Source organism: Lissotriton vulgaris, chromosome 1_2 (genome assembly GCF_964263255.1).
Source record: "Lissotriton vulgaris chromosome 1_2, aLisVul1.2, whole genome shotgun sequence".
Classification (NCBI taxonomy): Eukaryota; Metazoa; Chordata; class Amphibia; order Caudata; family Salamandridae; genus Lissotriton; species Lissotriton vulgaris.
In genome coordinates, this window is record NC_141686.1 from 301,576,179 (window position 1) to 301,583,245 (window position 7,067).

A 7,067-nucleotide genomic window follows, 5' to 3' on the forward strand; every position below is an offset into this window, starting at 1 on the left:
ATGCACTGGGGGAGCTGTGCTTGTGACTCAGTCCTGGCGGAGATGCACTGGGGGAGCTGTGCGTGTGTCTCAGTCCTGACAGAGATGCACTGGGGGAGCTGTGCTTGTGTCTCAGTCCTGACCGAGATGCACTGGGGGAGCTGTGCTCTTGTCTCAGTCCTGACAGAGATGCACTGGGGGAACTGTGCGTGTCTTAGTCCTGACAGAGATGCAGAGGGGGAGCTGTGCTTGTGTCTTAGTCCTGACAGAGATGCACTGGGGGAGCTGTGCTTGTGTCTCAGTCCTGACAGAGATGCACTGGGGGAACTGTGCGTGTCTCAGTCCTGACAGAGATGCACTGGGGGAACTGTGCGTGTCTCAGTCCTGACAGAGATGCACTGGGGGAGCTGTGCTTGTGTCTCAATCCTGACAGAGATGCACTTGGGGAGCTGTGCTTGTGTCTCAGTCCTGACAGAGATGCACTGGGGGAACTGTGCGTGTCTCAGTCCTGACAGAGATGCACTGGGGGAGCTGTGCGTGTCTCAGTCCTGACAGAGATGCACTGGGGGAGCTGTGCGTGTGTCACAGTCCTGACAGAGATGCACTAGGGGAGCCGTGCATGTGTCACAGTCCTGACAGAGATGCAGTGGGGGAGCTGTGCATGTGTCTCAGTCCTGACAGAGAGGCACTGGTGGAGCTGTGCTTGTGTCTCAGTCCGGCAGAGATGCACTGGGGGAGCTGCGCATGTGTCTCAGTCCTGACAGAGATGCAGTGGGGGAGCTGAGTGTGTATCCCAGGCCTGACGGAGATGCACTGATGGAGCAGTACTTGTGTCTCGGTCCTGACAGAGATGCACTGGGGGAGCTGCGTGTGTGTCTCACTCCTGGCAGACATACACTGGGGGAGCTGCACGTGTGTCTCAGTCCTGGCAGAGATGCAGTGGGGGACGTGTGCGTGTGTCTCAGTCCTTGATGAGATGCGCTGGGGGAGCTGTGCGTGTGTCTCAGTCCTGACAGAGATGCACTGGTGGAGCTGTGCTTGTGTCTCAGTCCTGGTGGAGATGCACTCGGGTATATGTGCGTGTGTCCCACTCCTGACAGAGATGCACTGGGGGAGCTGTGCGTGTGTCTCAGTCCTGGAGTAGATGCACTGGGGGAGGTGTGTGTGGGTGTCTCAGTCCTGGCGGAGATGCACTGGGGGAGCTGTGCATGTGTCTCAGTCCTGGCGGAGATGCACTGGGGGAGCTGTGCGTGTGTCTCAGTCCTGACAGAGATGCACTGGTGGAGCTGTGCTTATGTCTCAGTCCGGTGGAGAGGCACTTGGGTATATGTGCGTGTGTCCCACTCCTGACAGAGATGCACTGGGGGAGCTGTGCGTGTGTCTCAGTCCTGGCGTAGATGCACTGGGGGAGCTGTGTGTGGGTGTCCCAGTCCTGGCGGAGATGCACTGGGGGAGCTGTGCGTGTGTCTCAGTACAGGCGGAGATGCACTGGGGGAGCTGTGCGTGTGTCTCAGTCCTGACAGAGATGCACTGGGGGAGCTGCGCGTGTGTCTCTGTCCTTGATGAAATGCGCTGAGGGAGATGCGCATGTGTCTCAGTCCTGACAGACATGCAGTGGGGGAGCTGTGCATGTGTCTCAGTCCTGGCGGAGATGCACTGGGGGAGCTGTGCTTGTGACTCAGTCCTGGAGGAGATGGACTGGGGGAGCTGTGCGAGTGTCTCAGTCCTGGCAGAGATGCACTGGGGGAGCAGCGCGTGTGCCTCAGTCATTGATGAAATCCGCTGGGGGAGCTGCGCATGTGTCTCAGTCCTGGCCAGATGCACTGGGGAGCTGCGCGTGTGTCTTAGTCCTTGATGAAATGCGCTGAGGGAGCTGTGCATGTGTCTCAGTCCTGACAGAGAGGCACTTGGGGAGCCGTGCGTGTTTCTCTGTCATGGCAGAGATGCACTGGGGGAGCTGTGTGTGTGTTTCAGTCCTGACAGAGATGCAGGGGGGAGCTGTGTGTGTGTCTCAGCCCTGGCAGAGATGCACTGGGGGAGCTGTGCATGTGTCTCTGTCATGGCAGAGATGCACTGGGGAGCTGCGCGTGTGTCTCAGTCCTTGATGAAATGCGCTGAGGGAGCTGCGCATGTGTCTCAGTCCTGACAGAGATGCAGTGGGGGAGCTGTGCATGTGTCTCAGTCCTGGCGGAGATGCACTGGGGGAGCTGTGTGTGTGTCTCAGTCCTGGCGGAGATACACTGAGGGAGCTGTGCGTGTTTCTCAGTCCTGGCAGAGATGCAGTGGTGGAGCTGTGCTTGTGTCTCAGTCCTGACAGAGATGCACTGGGAGAACTGTGCGTGTCTCAGTCCTGGCAGAGATGCACTGGGGGAGCTGTGCGTGTGTCTCAGTCCTGGCGGAGATACACTGAGGGAGCTGTGCGTGTTTCTCAGTCCTGGCAGAGATGCAGTGGTGGAGCTGTGCTTGTGTCTCAGTCCTGACAGAGATGCACTGGGAGAACTGTGCGTGTCTCAGTCCTGGCAGAGATGCAGTGGTGGAGCTGTGCGTGTGTCTCAGTCCTGGCAGAGATGCAGTGGGGAGCTGTGTGGGTGTGTCAGTCCTGGCAAAGATGAACTAGGGGAGCTGTGATGGTGTCTCAGTCCTCACAGAGATGCAATGGGGGAGCTGTGCGTGTGTCTCAGTCCCCAAAGAGATGCAATGGGGGAGCTGTGCGCGTGTCTCAGTCCTGACAGAGATGCACAGGGGGAGCTGTGCGTGTGTCTCATTCCTGGCAGAGATGCACTGGGGGAACTGTGCTTGTGTCTTAGCCGTGACAGAGATGCAGAGTTGGAGCTGTGCGTGTTTCTCAGTCCTGGCAGAGATGCACAGGTGGAGCTGTGCGTGTTTCTCAGTCCTGGCAGAGATGCACAGGTGGAGCTGTGCATGTGTCTCTGTCATGGCAGAGATGCAGGGGGGAGTTGTGCGTTTGTCACAGTCCTGACAGAAATGCAGTGGGGAGCTGTGCTTGTGTCTCAGTCCTGGCGGAGATACACTGAGGGAGCTGTGCGTGTTTCTCAGTCCTGGCAGAGATACACTGAGGGAGCTGTGCGTGTGTCTCATTCCTGGCAGAGATGCACTGGGTGTGCTGTGCGTGTGTCTCAGTCCTGGCGGAGATACACTGAGGGAGCTGTGCGTGTTTCTCAGTCCTGGCAGAGATGCAGTGGTGGAGCTGTGCTTGTGTCTCAGTCCTGACAGAGATGCACTGGGAGAACTGTGCGTGTCTCAGTCCTGGCAGAGATGCAGTGGTGGAGCTGTGCGTGTGTCTCAGTCCTGGCAGAGATGCAGTGGTGGAGCTGTGCTTGTGTCTCAGTCCTGACAGAGATGCACTGGGAGAACTGTGCGTGTCTCAGTCCTGGCAGAGATGCACTGGGGGAGCTGTGCGTGTGTCTCAGTCCTGGCGGAGATACACTGAGGGAGCTGTGCGTGTTTCTCAGTCCTGGCAGAGATGCAGTGGTGGAGCTGTGCTTGTGTCTCAGTCCTGACAGAGATGCACTGGGAGAACTGTGCGTGTCTCAGTCCTGGCAGAGATGCAGTGGTGGAGCTGTGCGTGTGTCTCAGTCCTGGCAGAGATGCAGTGGGGAGCTGTGTGGGTGTGTCAGTCCTGGCAAAGATGAACTAGGGGAGCTGTGATGGTGTCTCAGTCCTCACAGAGATGCAATGGGGGAGCTGTGCGTGTGTCTCAGTCCCCAAAGAGATGCAATGGGGGAGCTGTGCGCGTGTCTCAGTCCTGACAGAGATGCACAGGGGGAGCTGTGCGTGTGTCTCATTCCTGGCAGAGATGCACTGGGGGAACTGTGCTTGTGTCTTAGCTGTGACAGAGATGCAGAGTTGGAGCTGTGCGTGTTTCTCAGTCCTGGCAGAGATGCACAGGTGGAGCTGTGCGTGTTTCTCAGTCCTGGCAGAGATGCACAGGTGGAGCTGTGCATGTGTCTCTGTCATGGCAGAGATGCAGGGGGGAGTTGTGCGTTTGTCACAGTCCTGACAGAAATGCAGTGGGGAGCTGTGTGGGTGTCTCAGTCCTGGCAGAGATGAACTGGGGGAGCTGTGCGTGTGTCTCAGTCCTGACAGAGTGTTATGGCTGGATTTTCCGTTGAAATGGGATCAGCCCCCAGGGGCCCCTATGACCCAGCCAAAACGTACTCACCTTCCCTCCTTAGACAGTATTCACAATGGATATATATATATAGGTCGTACCTAAGGATGGGGAATATACATAGATTTTCTACAATATCTTATTCACATCAGTTGGTCTCGCGGCCACCCTGACCCAGACCGGTCTACCCTAGGGCAGATCTGACACACAATCCGGTGCGTCTACACATGGGCCTGCAGAACCCAATGCTCCCTTTTCCAAACTGTTCGCAATCCTGCGAAACTACACGCTAGTTCGACCTCCTAGCGCTCTCACTTATTCAAGCCACAATCCTGTGGGTATCGGCACTGGTAATCCTCCCCAGTGTTCTCACTAACGCCGTATATCAACGACGACCACATTCCTATGAACAATCATCAGGATAATATCTCAGTTACCTACTCGGGATAAAACTATAATAATGACGTTTGATACGGTTCCCAAATTATATGGTGTACCTCCTATTCTTGGCATCAAAGGTCCACTCACTCCCTCTTTGTTCGATCACTATTTACCTGATCGGGATTTCACATCTGCTCACATAAACAACGCTCGGCTAGGAGATACATTTACCAAGATTGAACATGAACATGAGGCACACGATAATTCCATAAGAATTAGGATATTTATTAACAGTAGACACAAATCACATTACTATGCAACATAACTTCTGCAAAGAAAAAGGTAAAGATTAGAGTGCACGTTCTATTAGAGCTGGTCGGACGTCACCTGATTAATGTGAAGTTTGGGCTCGGCAGTCATCTAGGTTCCCTTCTCGTCTCTGTATCCTGGCTCGCCTTGCAGTCACACCCCAGCCGTCACAAGTACACGTCTGCACCGCTAGGCTCAACCTCGTCTGCTTCTCTTCAGGACACCGGAACCTTGCTGATTATTAGATACCGCCTCTTTCTCTCTCTGTATCAGTGCGCTCCGCGCTAATTCTCGCTCAGTCTTTCTCAGAGAGTTTTGGTCTTAATCTTTCTCGGACTTCAAAGATGGCAACTGTCCGCCATGAGATGAGTAATGGCAGAGATGCTAACGGCTAGGTGCCGCCTACGGACTAACTGACAAACTGACTAACACCTTCGCTAATATCAAAGCCCGTTCCTTCATGGAAATTCACGGCCAGTAACCTGCCGCCCACCAAATTCTTGTACCTCCCCGTACCAAGGACACTTTCCCAGCCGGCCGGCCTGAAGTTGTGTCTTCGGAGTGGAGAAAAATACATTCCTTCGATAAGGGTCAGCCTGAACCGGTTCTCTCCAAGCGAACAACAGCTTGAAACTAAAACACTACATTTGACCTAGAAAGCCTTCTCGAGCTACCGGGCAGAAAGCAAAATGGAGTCTGTCTCGTTTAAGGCCTACGGAGCCCACAATATGCATAGCTCCATGGAAAATATCCCAGCATGTTAGCAAATGAGCAAATCATGACTAATACTTATATATCTATCGCCTAACTTAAATTCATAAGCCCTACTTTAAGGAAAATGACACGAAAATGCCCTAATATATATAAGACAGGGGCCCTGTCTATAGTCCTAGTCCTTATGCTATGGGGGTGATAGGCTGGAGTCACTCTCCATCATTCTCCCTCTCCAAAGAGCCAGCAGAAGGGCAGCCATTACATTACACCCCTTGACTCCAGTCTATTAACCACAAACTAAATGGAACTAACATCAGTAGAAGAATAATAGGAAACACAATTAACTGATCTACGACCCTTACTAAGTCTAAAAAATTGGAGCAAGGAAGGGATGCACTGAATAAAGCAACAAATAGCTATCAGGATACAAATAGCGACAATAACCCCCCCTAAAATCTGTCGTAAGGAATGCAAGTCAGGCAGCCAATTAAAAAGCCAGTCAAAGAAACCCTGATCTATATGTTGTCTAATTTCTGCAGTCAAGTCGTGGAGTTTGTCAATATGGGATTGGATAGCTTTAGAATGGTCAGACAAGTTAAAACAGCACAGACCTTCAAAATCAGAACATTCATGTCCATGTTTCAGCAGGAGATAATCAATGGCGGCCCTGTTTTGCAAAATAGCTCTACGTTCACCTTGGGCATCTAATAAGAGGTCAGATAAAACAGTGGAAGTTTGGTTAATGGACTTAACCATCCAGCAGGCCATTTTGCCGATTGTTTTGGCATAATAAACGGCCAATGCAGGCACTCCAATGATAGAAAAAGCTAAACCAAGGTACTCTGATCTGGAATAGAGATGAACAGAGGAATCACAATCTTCATGCAATGACATCGAATCACGTACAATACGGGAATGTGAAGTAGGATGTGAGGAAAACATTAACAAACTCAATCTAGTGATGGCACATGGGCCACCAGAAATATTTGCAGGAATATAGGGCCAAGATGAATTCCCGCAGGAAAATAGCCATCCAGCTGGCAGTAACATTGAACGATAATGGCTAGTGGCTACTAATAAACGTTTACAAGTCATATTGTTTTTCACTGAAAGACATGAATTCGGAAGTCTCTTTGAACATAGCAATCGTTGATGAGGTGAAAAAGAAGTATCGGCCTGGAGCTTTAGCTTCAAGCACTCAGTAATAGCCTTAGGGTCACAAGTCATAATGAAACACAAATCTCCAGGGGTAATATTAAAAGTTGTAATACGGGAATGAATAGCAATATCAAGGTCTGGAAGAGCAGTACATAAGGGGCAGAATTCGTGAGCCGCAAAATCGCCCAAGATAACATTAGGTCGGGCATTTGAAATATTAAAAATGTGTCGCAAAGTCTCGGTAGATGCAGGGACAGCAACCAAACAGGTCGCTAAAATGTCAGTAACAGATTTCATAGGGGTAAGACAGAAATGCGGAGAGTTTGTCACCCGCTTTGCGAGTGTAATCCAGAAGTTGGACGATGTAACCCACGCAGACCGCGGGGCTCGGATT